Source organism: Lynx rufus, unplaced genomic scaffold, assembly GCF_022079265.1.
Source record: "Lynx rufus isolate CCGP_SWC_20201006 ecotype Redwood Valley unplaced genomic scaffold, mLynRuf1.p SCAF_5, whole genome shotgun sequence".
Classification (NCBI taxonomy): Eukaryota; Metazoa; Chordata; class Mammalia; order Carnivora; family Felidae; genus Lynx; species Lynx rufus.
In genome coordinates, this window is record NW_025814867.1 from 28,345,547 (window position 1) to 28,358,640 (window position 13,094).

At 42.1% G+C, this 13,094-nt stretch overlaps 2 non-coding genes across 2 annotated transcripts; both read right to left on the reverse strand.

Moving 5' to 3' along the window:
* Window positions 1-1,895: 1,895 nt before the first annotated feature.
* On the reverse strand, window positions 1,896-1,967 carry TRNAC-GCA (transfer RNA cysteine (anticodon GCA)). Its single transcript has one exon. It is a non-coding gene; the product is annotated as a tRNA-Cys (tRNA).
* Window positions 1,968-4,739: 2,772 nt separating this feature from the next.
* Window positions 4,740-4,811, reverse strand: TRNAC-GCA (transfer RNA cysteine (anticodon GCA)). Its single transcript has one exon. It is a non-coding gene; the product is annotated as a tRNA-Cys (tRNA).
* Window positions 4,812-13,094: the final 8,283 nt, after the last annotated feature.

Sequence of the window (13,094 nt, forward strand, 5' to 3'; positions counted from 1 at the left end):
TTTTCTTAAATGTGAGAGGCATAATTCTTGCTTTATAATAGAATCAGTTTCCAAATAACTTAAGAATATACCTTGTTTATCTTGTATCATTTATTTATTCATTCACTCAATTAGCCAAAAGTTGTTATTCATCAAATACCTTGTGAGCCCTTACCATGGGCAAGGTACTTACCAGTCGCTGGTGATAACAAGGAGAATCAAAAAGAATTGAGTAGGTAAGATCAGTTATGGCAGTGAAAGTTAGTACTCACTAACTATCCAAATGCTTTCTTCTCTTTCCCAGCCTCCACTGCAATGACACTGGGGACATAAGACTAGGTCTGTCCAATGAACTGTGAGCTGAAGTGAGACGTGTCACTCCAGGGCTAAGGCAGCTGGGAACTTAGGTGACTCCTCCAACTCTCTCTACCCCTGCAGCAATGACTCGGGAGGCCCCATTGTGCTAGATGGACATAGTTGCCAGAGGGTGAAGGACCACCACACCCACTTCAGATCTTGCATCAATAAGATACAAATCTTTGTTGTATTAAAGCTCTTGAGATTTCAGGGTTGACACCACACTATTGCCAAAGTTAGTCTGACTAATACACAGACCTATAAACAATTACAATATGCCATGTAATAATATTAAAAAGAGGTAAATTCAATGTGCTATTGAAACAAGCAAAAAAGGTAAATTAACAAAGCTAGAGTTGCCATTTATACTTCCAGTACTAAGTCACAGTACCCCCACGAAGGAATAGGTTTCCCCATGGCCTGGACTGAGTGCAGACTTTTTTTCTTGTTCTGGCATCCACAAAACAACAGACAATCTTATGGGTTATTGTTTAAACCTAGTAAACGTACCAGAGAAGCACATCCAAATACATGAACACCAAAATCCAAAGAGACCCACCATGTGATATGCTTCCTTCTGTGTGGTATCTCACTTCAGAAGGTATATCCTCACAAGCTTCAGACCTTGTACTCTTAACATTTTACAATGTAGCAGACTCCTAAATGTTTGCAGTGCTTTTCTTCCACCCCTAGTAAGACAGGAGGATAAGGGCCTATGACCATGACCTTTGTGATATTTTTTCCCCCAAATCTACAACTTTGGCCTAATCATGAGAAAACATTACACAAACCCAAAGTGAGGGGCATTCTACAAAATATCTGACCGGGACTTCTCAAAAGTGTTAAGATTACAAAACAAACAAACAACTCAAGGAAAAACTGAGTAACTGTCAGAGAAGGAAACTAAGGAGGCGTTATGACTCCAGGCAGCAGGGCATCCTGGACTGAATCCTGCCACAGGAAAAAAGACAGTAACAGAAAAATTGGTGACATCTGAATGATGTCTATGGTTTGGCTAATAGTGTTGCACCAATGTTTATTTCACAGTTTTGATAAATGTGGCGTGGTTATGCAAGATGTTAACACTAGGGGAAGCTGAGTGAAGGGTATATGGGACATTTCTATAGTATCTTCACAACTCTTCTGTAAATCCTAACTATTAAAAGGTTAAAAGTTTGAAGAAAGGAGGTTAGAAAGGGTCTGGTGAATAAGATTGAATACACAGAAAGGAAAAAACAAAGGTCCACGTGAGAAGATGCAGGTATGCATATGTGTATGTATGTTTGTCTGTTGGTGGGTCTGTGTGATGGTGTGTGGGTCAGGATGTGTGCATGTGGTCGGGGGACATCTGGTGTGTGGGGTGTGTGTATATGCCTCTGGACGTATGGCTGTGTTTATGTGAATTTATATGCACACGGCTTTACTGCGAGGGAATTAACAAGCCAAGGTACTCATGTGAGAGTGAGCACATCCTTAAATTTTGAGCCCTAGGCACCTTGCTTTCCTCACTCTACACCCAGTATTTTAATGAAGCTGCCAAGAAGAGCAAAAGAACACAGAGGGGGCACCTGGATTTGAACCAGGGACCTCTTGATCTGCAGTCAAATGCTCTACCACTGAGCTATACCCCCTGATGGTAACAAGCTGCACATAAATACTTGTTTCACTTTTATGAGTTACATCATACTTCATAAATACTTTTTATGGCTCAGATTCTTCCTGGACTTAAATTCATCTTCAATTCCCTTCCAGCCACACCAACACCTGCTTTTCTCAAAGCATATATACTCATTCTCTTCCCAGCACCTCAAGCTGAGTATAATTCTCCATATAATTCTCCAGTTTTTAAAACACACTACCAACTGCCTAAAAATCTCTGGGCACATCGTGAATGTTTCTCCCCCCACCCCCACATCAACGAACATTTTAAGTTTTATGGGTCACCAACAAGTATTGGACAGGGAGGGAGTCTTAACTGGGTGTCCACAAACTTCAAAGGTTCAGATGTAACTCCGATATTGTAAGCAAATGTTGTGTATGTACGTGCATCGTATGTTGTGTATGTTTTCATCAAATTTTCAAAGGGGACCTCATCCAGGATGAACTGTCTTATTTTACAGTCAAACAACAACAACTAGGTATTCCAAAGTCCAAAATTCACCTTTGAGCACCTCTGATTCCTCTTCTCTTTGGTTCCAGTCTGAGGATTTTTAATCTTGTGTACCTCTGAGACTGAGCAGAAAGGTCAAGGAAAACTCTGTCATTGCAACCAATCCTCCCCGAGGAGGCCTGTCGCCTCCTTGAAGCCGCCGAGTGAAGGCAGCCAGAGGTTCCGCTCACAGGCTCTCACGGGTCCCAGATACCCATTCCCAGTCACTCCACTCTGAGGCTTTCCAGGAACCTCAGAGTTCACACCCAGGGTGCCCCAAACAAACCTTTCACCTTCCTGCCCAAGCCTGCATCTCCTCCTATTCTGCTTTGTTGTAATAACGACAGTGCATAATTACTGGACACTTGCTACGTGCCACACACGGGACTAAAGCTTGCACTCATAACTTCCCAGAGAATCATTACGAAAACGCCATAAAAAAGACGTTATCATTAGCATATTGATTTTGCAGGTAGGGAAACTGAAGCACAGAGTAGTCACACAGCCAGGAAGTGCTGCGGCCAGGATTCCAGTGTACTTTTGGGGCGCAGCGCCCGGCCTGCCTCCTGAACCATCTGATCAGTCTCCCCCCATCTTGGTTGGTGACACCACTGTGCACTCAGTCATTTGGTCGAAACGCTTACAACGGTGGCGCTTCTCTCACCGGCTCTTCTCCAATTCCAGGTAATCGCTGGGTATTGCTGATCGTGGCTCTGACTTCACTTAGGTTCATCCCAACCCCCACACCAGCAGTGCCACCACCTCCTAAATGGCCTCCCAGCCTCCACCCCTTACAGCCATCCCCCTGCTGCTCCCCAAGCAGCCTGTTTTACAGTGGAGTCTAGGGGCACCTGGGTGGCTCAATCGGTTGAGCTTCGGCTCAGGTCATGATCTCATGGTTCATGGGTTCGAGCCCCACATCGGGTTCTGTGCTGACGGTGGGGGAGCCTGCTTGACATTCTCTGTCCCCCCTCTCTCTCACTCTGCCCCTCCCCCCACTCGTGCTTGCTCTCTCAAAAATAAACATTTCTAAAGTTTTTTAATTAAAAATTTAAAAATTCAATGGAGTCTATCCAGGTCACGCCCCCTTTAAATGCCTTCCTGAAAGGCTCCAAGTTTGGATCCCCAACTGCCTCTTCAACTTCATCTTCTGACATGCCCATGTCACCTCTTGTGCTCCTGCTGCCTCTACCTGCATCCATCTGGCCCCAGTCTCTGCCCAGGCAGCCTTGTCTACCTGGACCTCAGCCACCACCCCGCACACCCCTACCTCCACTCCACCCTCTGTCCTGAGATATTATTTATCTTTGAAACTATGATTTGCCATCAGCAACTCCAAAAGCCTCCTTTAACCTTCCCTCCTCCACACAGAAGGAGTCACTGTCTCCTATGCACTGAGGCTGGCACAATGACATGCAGCTCAAATTGCTCCGATTTTGTACTTTGCAGGACTGCTCCCTGGATGAGAGCACACTGAGGCCAGGGGCTGTGTCTCAGTCACCTCTGGGTTCACACTCTGCACGGCTCTGGCCCACAGAAGGCACTCTATATGTTGTTCAGGCTCCTCTAAAGACACAGCATTGCCTGGGCTGTGGGCAGGGGTCTGGTCCACTCTGGATCCTGAATGAAGGCACCCAAGGTGGGAGAGCTGAGCTGCAGAAAATGAATTGGGGGCAGAAAGGAAATAGAAACTCCTCAGGCTTTAGAGCAGGAAAAGAGTGCAGCTCCCTCACCTTCAGGCCAGTTCATGCTCAGCCCTAGTGGTGTTTGGGGAAGACTATTCCCTGACTTTCCCCAGGTCGCTGCACAGGGTGGGCACAGTCGCTAAGCTGCTGGGTTGACCCTGCAGCCAAAAGTTCTAAACCTGGATGGACAGTCCTAGCACCTTGGGAGCATTACTAAGTGGAATTCTGTCACACAACTTTTAACACTAGAACTGTATGAGTAGTATGATAGACTCATTGAGGCTGTGTGCTCTGAGTTCAAACCTTAGGCCTTCTCTTTGTAGACTTTTTTGACCGTTAGCCAATTACTGAGCATCTCCAAGTCTGTCTCCTCATGTCAAATGAGGATACTGATGGCATGCATCTCGTAAAATTTTGGAGAGAAATGAAGGAGATAATTAATGTAAATAATTTAGACTGATGCCTGGCCTATACACAAAGGACATTAGTTATTTATTCAACCATGAGCTATGGAAAATAATAAAGCTAAAGTCGATCCAGATTCTTCTGAAGCAAAAACTGGACTGTACAGGGGGCACCTGGATTTGAACCAGGGACCTCTTGATCTGCAGTCAAATGCTCTACCCCTGAGCTATACCCCCAGTGAAATGAGCTTGTTTTTATAGTCTATCTCTCTCTCAACTTACTGGTTCTGAAACCTCCAGTGACTCAGGGGAGCTATAATTAGAGAGAATGCTGCCTGGAAGCCGTCTGGGCATTATAAGTCTTAGAAGTTTATTATGAAAAAAGACAGGATTCCTGAGAACTAAGCTCCCTGAGCCTCTTCTTAGGCTTCCCAATACGCACAGCCTCTCTGTCCACTCTATGAGACTCACATAAACAGAATCTCAGTTCTAGGTGAAAATCATCAGGTTTTCCACAAATGGCAACATCAGTATAGTGTGGATGACTGGATTCCTGTCACACTTCCTTTATAGCCAGAGCTCCTAGCAACTGCGATTCTCATTCCTCTTAATGACTTCACAGAACTGAGCTCAGAACTGATACTCAATAGATATTTGTTTCATTAAATTGATTCTGGGAAAAATATGTGTAAATAATTATTTGTGTGAGATAGCTTTTCCAAGCCATAACTGTAAGATGGTTTTAATCCCACAAAAACAGATGGCCCCTGAGTTACATTCTTTTGTAACATAACTTGCCTGAAACTTGGAAAACTGTCAACCCCAAAAGGTCATCTGATGAAGAAAAACAAGGTTCCAAGCAAGAGCCTTTTAATCAATGAAGTAAATTATGTATCCTGGTCCTACCTACCACCAAAATTCCTTTTCAACTTGCAAACACAACCACAATTAGAGCCACCTATATTTCATGGCTTTATATAAAGGTACCTCTCACCCTAATAAATGGTTCAGGTGCTTCTTTTGAAAATCTTGAATGCTTAAACCTATTGAGAAGTCTCTCTTCCACTGATTTCCCAGACTACATACATTTTTCAGTTCTTTTCAAAAGATCCTAAATTTGGGTGGGTTGGTCATTGTGTGTCAGGGTTGTGGCTGGTTGGGAGCCCAGGAGAGGGAGAGACTCCATTTCATTCTTTTTCTCCTCTGTGGCAAGCTGGAATTGAGAACTAAGAAAAGAATCACAATGCATGCTCTGCTCATTGTTCTTTCCCCATCCGGAACATCAGTGGGAGTTGAGATTTTAGCAGCAACAGAAGTAGTGTGTGCTCCATATCTAAGAACCAGCATTGGAAGGGATTTGGAGATCATTTATTCCAACCACTTCTTTTGCAGACTAAGAAACACAGATGGAGGGAAGCCAAAGACCCTTGTTTAAAGTCACAGACATCCCAAAGCAGGATCAGAACCAAGGGTCCTCCCTACTACCAGCTCATTGGAGACTCCTCACTGCCAGGAATGATATAGGTGCTCAATGAACGTTTGTGGAATAAATGTCAGACTTATTGTCAATGTTTGTGGAATAAATATCAGACTTATTGTCAACTGGAAACTGAAAAAGTACAAAGGTGTTTAGTTGGAGACTCATAATTGTTTCAGGGAGTGCAGATTTGGAGTGGAGTAGTCAGAAGAGCATCCTAGGGTGCCTGGGTGACTCAGTCATTTGAGTGTCCGACTTTGACTCAGGTCATGATCTCATGGTCTGTGAGATAGAGCCCCGTGTCGGGCTCTGTGCTGACAGCTCAGAGCCTGGGGCCTGCTTTGGATTCTGTGTCTCCCTCTCTCTCTGCCCCTCCCCCACTCGTGTTCTGTCTCTGTCTCTCTCTCTCTCTCTCTCTCAAAAATAAAATTTTAAAAACATTAAAAAAAAGATTTTTAGAAAAGTGCCCTGCTCATGTGGGGAAAGTAAGGTATTCTCGTGAGAAAGAAGGATGGGGTAAGTATATGATTTAGAGAGGAGAGGAGGGGAGGGGAGGGGAGGGGAGGGGAGGGGAGGGAAGAGAAGAGAAGAGAAGAGAAGAGAAGAGAAGAGAAGAGAAGAGAAGAGAAGAGAAGAGAAGAGAAAAACTACTTTTGGAGCTGATGGGTTGAGCTACTTCTGATTACTCTCTTATTGATTACTTCATTAGTGCTATCAAACAAAACTGTCACAGGTGCACAAAACAGCACCACTTGTCCTACCTACAAGCTGGGGATCAGGAATGATGGTTGAACTGACCTGCTGTTGTATTCCTAACTTCTCTTCCCTTCACCATCATGATATCACACACGTGAACTGGCTCTCATTGTGGAAATATAAGTAAAAGTTAGTATGTGTTTTAACTGTAAGGTATACAAGCCAAATAATCTAACCTGAGCTCCAAAGCCCATCACTCAAAGATTTACATCAGGGCCACAGAGGAGGAGGGGATGACAGCACAAAACATCTGCAGAAACCTCTGGCAAACTGTGGCAATTATTGAAAATATGTTCAACCACGGAGTTTTGGACCGAGTCTTCCTAATATTTCCAGATCCCACAGGACTATTTCATAATGGGAATGAGTTAGAATTTAAGCTTCAGTAATCAGAAGCCTTTTTCCCCTTATATTAATAATTTCCCCCTTACCTTCCTTCTAATCAAATTCTTTTTCACTTTTTAATCCTCAGGTGTAAAATGGGGATGTTGCGATTAGAAGATCTCCTTAAATTTTTCCAATCCCAACAATGTGTGACTCACAAATTCCAAATTTAGCTTCAGTGGGGGACTAGATAAAAAGTACAAGCATGGCCAAAACATGGTAGCAAAAAGTGATTAAAAAGAAGGAATATATTACTGTGGCCACAAGACTTACTATCAGCCTTATTACCCTAATTCTTCCTCATTTTATTCCACACAAGATATGTTTTCTTATAAATATCTATGCTCTCTGAAAACATGTTCAACATCACTAATCAAAAGAGAAATGCATATCAACCACAATGAGCTATCACCTCACACCCCTTAGAATGGCTGCTATCAAAAGAACAGAAAATAACAAGTGTTAATGAGATGGAAGAGAAATTAGAACCCTCATACACGGGTAGCGGGAATGTAATGTAAAATGGTGCAGCCAACTACGGAAAGCAGTATGGTGGTTCCTCAAAAAATTAAAAACAGAAATACCCTGGGACACCTTGGTGGCTCAGTCGGTTAAGCGTCCGACTTTGGCTCAGGTCATGATCTCATGGTTTGTGAGTTCAAGCCCCACGTTGGTCTCTGTGCTGACAGCTCAGAGCCTGGAACCTGCTTCAAATTGTGTCTCCCTCTCTCTCTCTGCCCCTCCCTTGCTCTCTCTCTCTCTCTCTCTCTCCCTCTCTCTGTCTCTCTCTCTCAAAAATAAATAAACGTTTAAAAAAAACTTAAAAAAAAAAAAAGAACTACCCTGTGATTCAGCAATCCCACTTTTTGGTATGTGTTTCGAAAAAATTCAAAGAAGGGTATCAAAGAGATATATGCACACCTGTGCTCACTGCAGTATTATTGACAATAGCCAAGAGGTGGAAGCAACCCAAATGTCCATCAACAGATGAATGGATAAAGGAAATGTGGTATAAATATACAATTGAATATTATTCCGCCTTGAAAAAGAAAGAAATCCTGCAATTTGTGACAAGATGAATAGGTCTGGAGGACTTGATGCTAGGTGAAATAAGCCAGATACAGAATGACAAATAATGCCTGATTCCACTTTCATGAGGAATCTCCAATAGCCAAATTATTTCTCTCATAGAACTACAGTGTAGACAGAATAGTGGTTACCAGGATCTGGGTGAAGGGGGAAATGAGGAAATGCCAGTCAGAGGATACAATTCACTGAAGACAGATGAGTGAGTTCTGGAGATCTACAGTACAATATAGGGCCAACAGTTGACAATATTGTATTGTGTGCGTAAAAATTTGCTAAGAGGGTAGATCTTATGTGAAGTACTCTTACCACAGAAGAAAACATCTATTAAAAACAAGTAAATAAAAAAATGTTTAGAAATAAAGGGGATGAGGGGGAACTTTTAGAGGTGAGGTGATGAAGGTTTACAGCCTTGAATGTGGTGATAGTTTCATTAAGTGTGAACTCATTTCCAAACTCAACAAGTTGTTGTATACATTACACATATATACCTTTATTTTACATCAGTCATACCTCAATAAAGTAGTTTAAGAAAAAAAAGTAGTCATTGAGGGCTGGGGGAAGAAAGAAATTGTTTAATGGGTATAGAGTTTCAGTTTTGCAAGATAAAGTTTTAGAGGTCTATTGCACAACAGTGTGGACATACTTAACACTAATGAACTGTATGCTTAAAAATGATTAGAATGAGGGGCGCCTCGGTGGCTCAGCTGGTGAGGAATCCAACTTCGGCTCAGGTCATGATCTCACAGTTTGTGAGTTTGAGCCCTGTGTCAGGCTCTGAGGCCCTGTTTCAGATTCTGTGTCTCCTGCTCTCTCTGCCCCTCCCTTGCTTGTGCGCTCGCTCGCTCTCTCTCTCTCTCTCTCTCTCTCTCTCTCTCAAAAATAAATAAATATTTAAAAATTATTAGAATGGTAAATTTAATGCTGTATGTTTTTTTTAATGTTTATTCATTTTTGAGAGAGAGACAGTGTGAGCTGGGGAGGGGCAGAGACAGAGGGAGACACAGAATGTGAAGCAGCCTCCAGGCTCTGAGCTGTCAGCACAGAGCCCAACACAGGACTTGAACTCACAAACCATGAGATCATGACCTGAGCCAAAGTCAGACGCTCAACCAACTAAGCCACCCAGGTGCCCCTAATGTTATATGTTTTTTACCAGAAGAAAAAAAACTATGCCCAATATTAAAAAGAACTTGAGTAATGAAGCAAGCTACTTCAAAAAACCAAACACATGCCTGTTGTAGAAATGGCAGGCATATGTAAGTGCTTACCTCACTTGATGGAAAGCTACTTCACAACCTCCAGCTTCATGAACAGATTTTGCCTGATTCACAGACCAAGAAAAATTCTTCCTCTAACTCAAAGGCAACCCCAAATGTCTCTCTCTGCTCCCAGCAGGACATACCACCACCTGGCATTCTCTATTCCCCAGATGGTCGCTGTATCACTTATTTTAGCCCCCCCACTTAACAAAAAAGCAAAATGAAGCTAATATCATAGCCTATTTTTCTGTTCTTGGAGAAGCCGCCTCTGGATTTAGACCCACAGTCCAACCTGCAAATCCACCTGTCCTGTGCTCAGGTTTTCTACTCTGACCATACATAGTCTAGAGAAGTCATTCAAGTTTGTGCTAACCTTCCAGCCTGGTGAAAGAAAGTTGGAGGCTGGTGCCTGTTAGTTTTACTACAATTGTGTGTGTATGTCAGGGGGTGTCCCAGTCAAAGGGCATCCAAATGAATTGTCATGGGGAAGATTGGCCAAATGGTATTTTCAGTAATTGCTTTGCAGTTTACATTACATCTCCAGAGCCTTCAAGGAAAAGTCATGTGCTCTGCAGGTTATAACCCTGAGGTCACAATAAGTGTTGTATTTTACTTTAAAACTCACTCTCAAATTCACCATCTCCTTCTCCCCTTCTCTCTTCCATTCTTCTTTCTGTCTCTCAAAGCAATCTAGATTCTCCCAAGGTTCAATTTATTCCCTAAATGAAACAACAGCCTGTTTACAAGGTCCATTCAAGCTACTCAGATTGCATTGTTTCAGTTCAGAAGTTAAAATTTCAGGTACAGAAGTGCCTCGTTTGTGGGAAAATCGGTTCCTTACAAGTTACTATGTGATAACCATAGTCCTGTGTCCTTCCGTGAATGCCTGTGCTAATTTGTTTCATGAAATATTGTCTTGCCTGGCACATATTCCCTCTCTCTAAGCTTTCCTAAAAATCTTCCAAAAACAGCCAACCTAGCAGGAATATCTTTGACATCAGCCTTAGCAATATTTTTCTAGATATGTCTCCTCAGGCAAGGAAAACAAAAGCAAAAGTAAATCATTGGGACTACACCAAAATAAAGAGCTTTTTTGCACAGCAAAGGAAACAATTAAAAAAAAAGCAATCTACTGAATGAGAGAAGATATTTGTAAATTACATATCCAATATGCAAGTCAGCTATGCTCACCACTATACCACCAACGCTGCACGGCTGCAAATTATATATCAAATATGGAGTCAATATCTAAAATATATAAAGAACTTATACAAGTCAACACCAAAAAAAAAACCCAAATAATCCGACTTAAAAATGGGCGGAGAGCCTGAATAAACACTTTCCAAAGAAGACATACAGATGGCCAAAAGACACATGAAAAGATGCTCAACATCACTCATCATCATGTGAAAGTGCAAATCAAAACCACAGGATATATCCTCATACCAGTCAGAATGGCTAGAATCAAAAAGATTAAGAAATAACAAGTGTTGGTGAGAATGTGGAGAAAAAGGAACCCTCGTGCACTTTTGGTGGGAATGCAAACTGGTGCGGCCACTGTGGAAAACAATATGTAACTTCCTCAAAAAAATTAAAAATGGAAATACCATACTACCAATAATTCCACTACTGGGTATTTACACAAAGAAAATGAAACCACTAATTTGAAAAGATGTATGTGCCCTTATGTTTATTGCAGCATTATTTACAATAGCCAAGATATGGAAGCATCCCAAGTGTCCATCGATAGATGAATGGAGAAAGATGTGGTATATATACCTAATGAAATATTACTGAGCAATAAAAAGAATAACATCTTGCTATTTGTGACACCATGGATGAACCTAGAGGGTATTATGTTAAGTGAACTAAGTCAGACGAAAAAGACAAATATGATATGATTTCACTTATATGTAGAATCTAAAAAAATAAAGCAAACAAAAAAAACAAAACAAAAAAGCAGGAACAAACTCATTAATAAGAGAACAGACTGATGGTTGCCAAAGGGAGGGGGATAAGAGGATGGGCAAAATGGGTGAAGGGGAAAGTAAAAACGGGCTCCCAGTTATGAAATGAGAAAAGTCACAGGGATGAAAGCCACAGCATAGAGAATATAGTCAGTGATACTGTAATAGCATTGTATGGTGACAGATGGTAGCTACACTTGTGGTGAGCGTAGCATAACATATAGAGTTGTTGAATCACTCTGTTATACACCTAAAATTAATGTGACATTGTCCATCAACTAAACTTCATTAAATTTTTCAATTAAATAAAATAAAAATAGCCAACCTGCCAATCATTTGGTTAGTACACCAAATATAAGGTTATTGGGAGGATAAGGAGAATAATTCATTCATTTATCAATGTGGTGGCTCGTATGACATCAACTGAGCTAAGCTGGAACTACATCTCCCAGAAGTCCTTTCTCTGCATGGTTCTGGGTTAGGGTTACACCCACAAGAGAGTGTGCAGGAGATGGGAAGGTGGGGGAAGTGTTTACACTGAGATAGACAGAGGGAGCTGGGGCACGTGCCGTTGTTGTCCACTCACACTCACTGATTTCTAGGCCCAATTTGTTGGCTTTGGACACACCCAGGCTCACAGTCCTGTCCATTTCTGGCTGGATCTGCTCCTTAGATTCTCTGAATCCTGGGCCACGTTCATGAGCAGCTTTGGGGTGAAATGTGCCAGCAGGTCACCCACATCATTGAAGTTGGAGGTTTGGAGGCATTGAGAGACTGATGTGGGTTCCACTTTATCTTTATGGGTTCCAGTTTGCCATTTCTCTCCCCCATTTCATGTCCATCTTCCCTTGCAGACTGTTGGCCTCACTGACCTCAGGCCCAGCACCAGACCCAGACTAACCAGACTTATGTATACTACTCAACCAGCTCCCACAATTGCATAAGGTCTTATATCTATAATAAATTCTTTATATCACATATATGCTTCTGCTTCACTGATTCAACCTAACTAATTAATGGAGGAAAGAAGTCAGCAAATGACATGTGGAAGCTGAAATTCTTTGGTCCAACCAAATTGTTCTCTATAATGGCATTCTCTTGGATGGCTGAAGAGAAAGGTGGTGGCATTCAGATTCAAATATGCCATTTTCTTGTGAACCTCACTGTGAGCAGCACCCAGAACAGCTTCCAGCCTTCCTTGAGCTCTCTCTTCATAGTTGTACCCTTACCCTTACCTGTTGGTTCTTGTCTGTTTAGAGTCACTTTATATCTGAAATCAGACCTGTGTATATCAAATTATAATTGCTTGCTACAAATATACAGTTTCTTCATTTCTCATTAAGCTTTATCTAGCAATAATTCTGAAAACTTCAGACCCAAGAATCTCTCCTTTATGGGGTGGAGAAGAACACTAGCTACAAGTCAAAACCAGCTCTGTTCAATCAGACCTTTGGGCAAGCGCCTGAATCTCTTTGGTTCCTCCAACCTTCACCTGCAGAGAGAAAGAACTGGAATTGATCTCTCAATACCCCTCCATCTTCAAACATTCCATTCAAAATACATCTTCTAAATAACACTCTATATACAC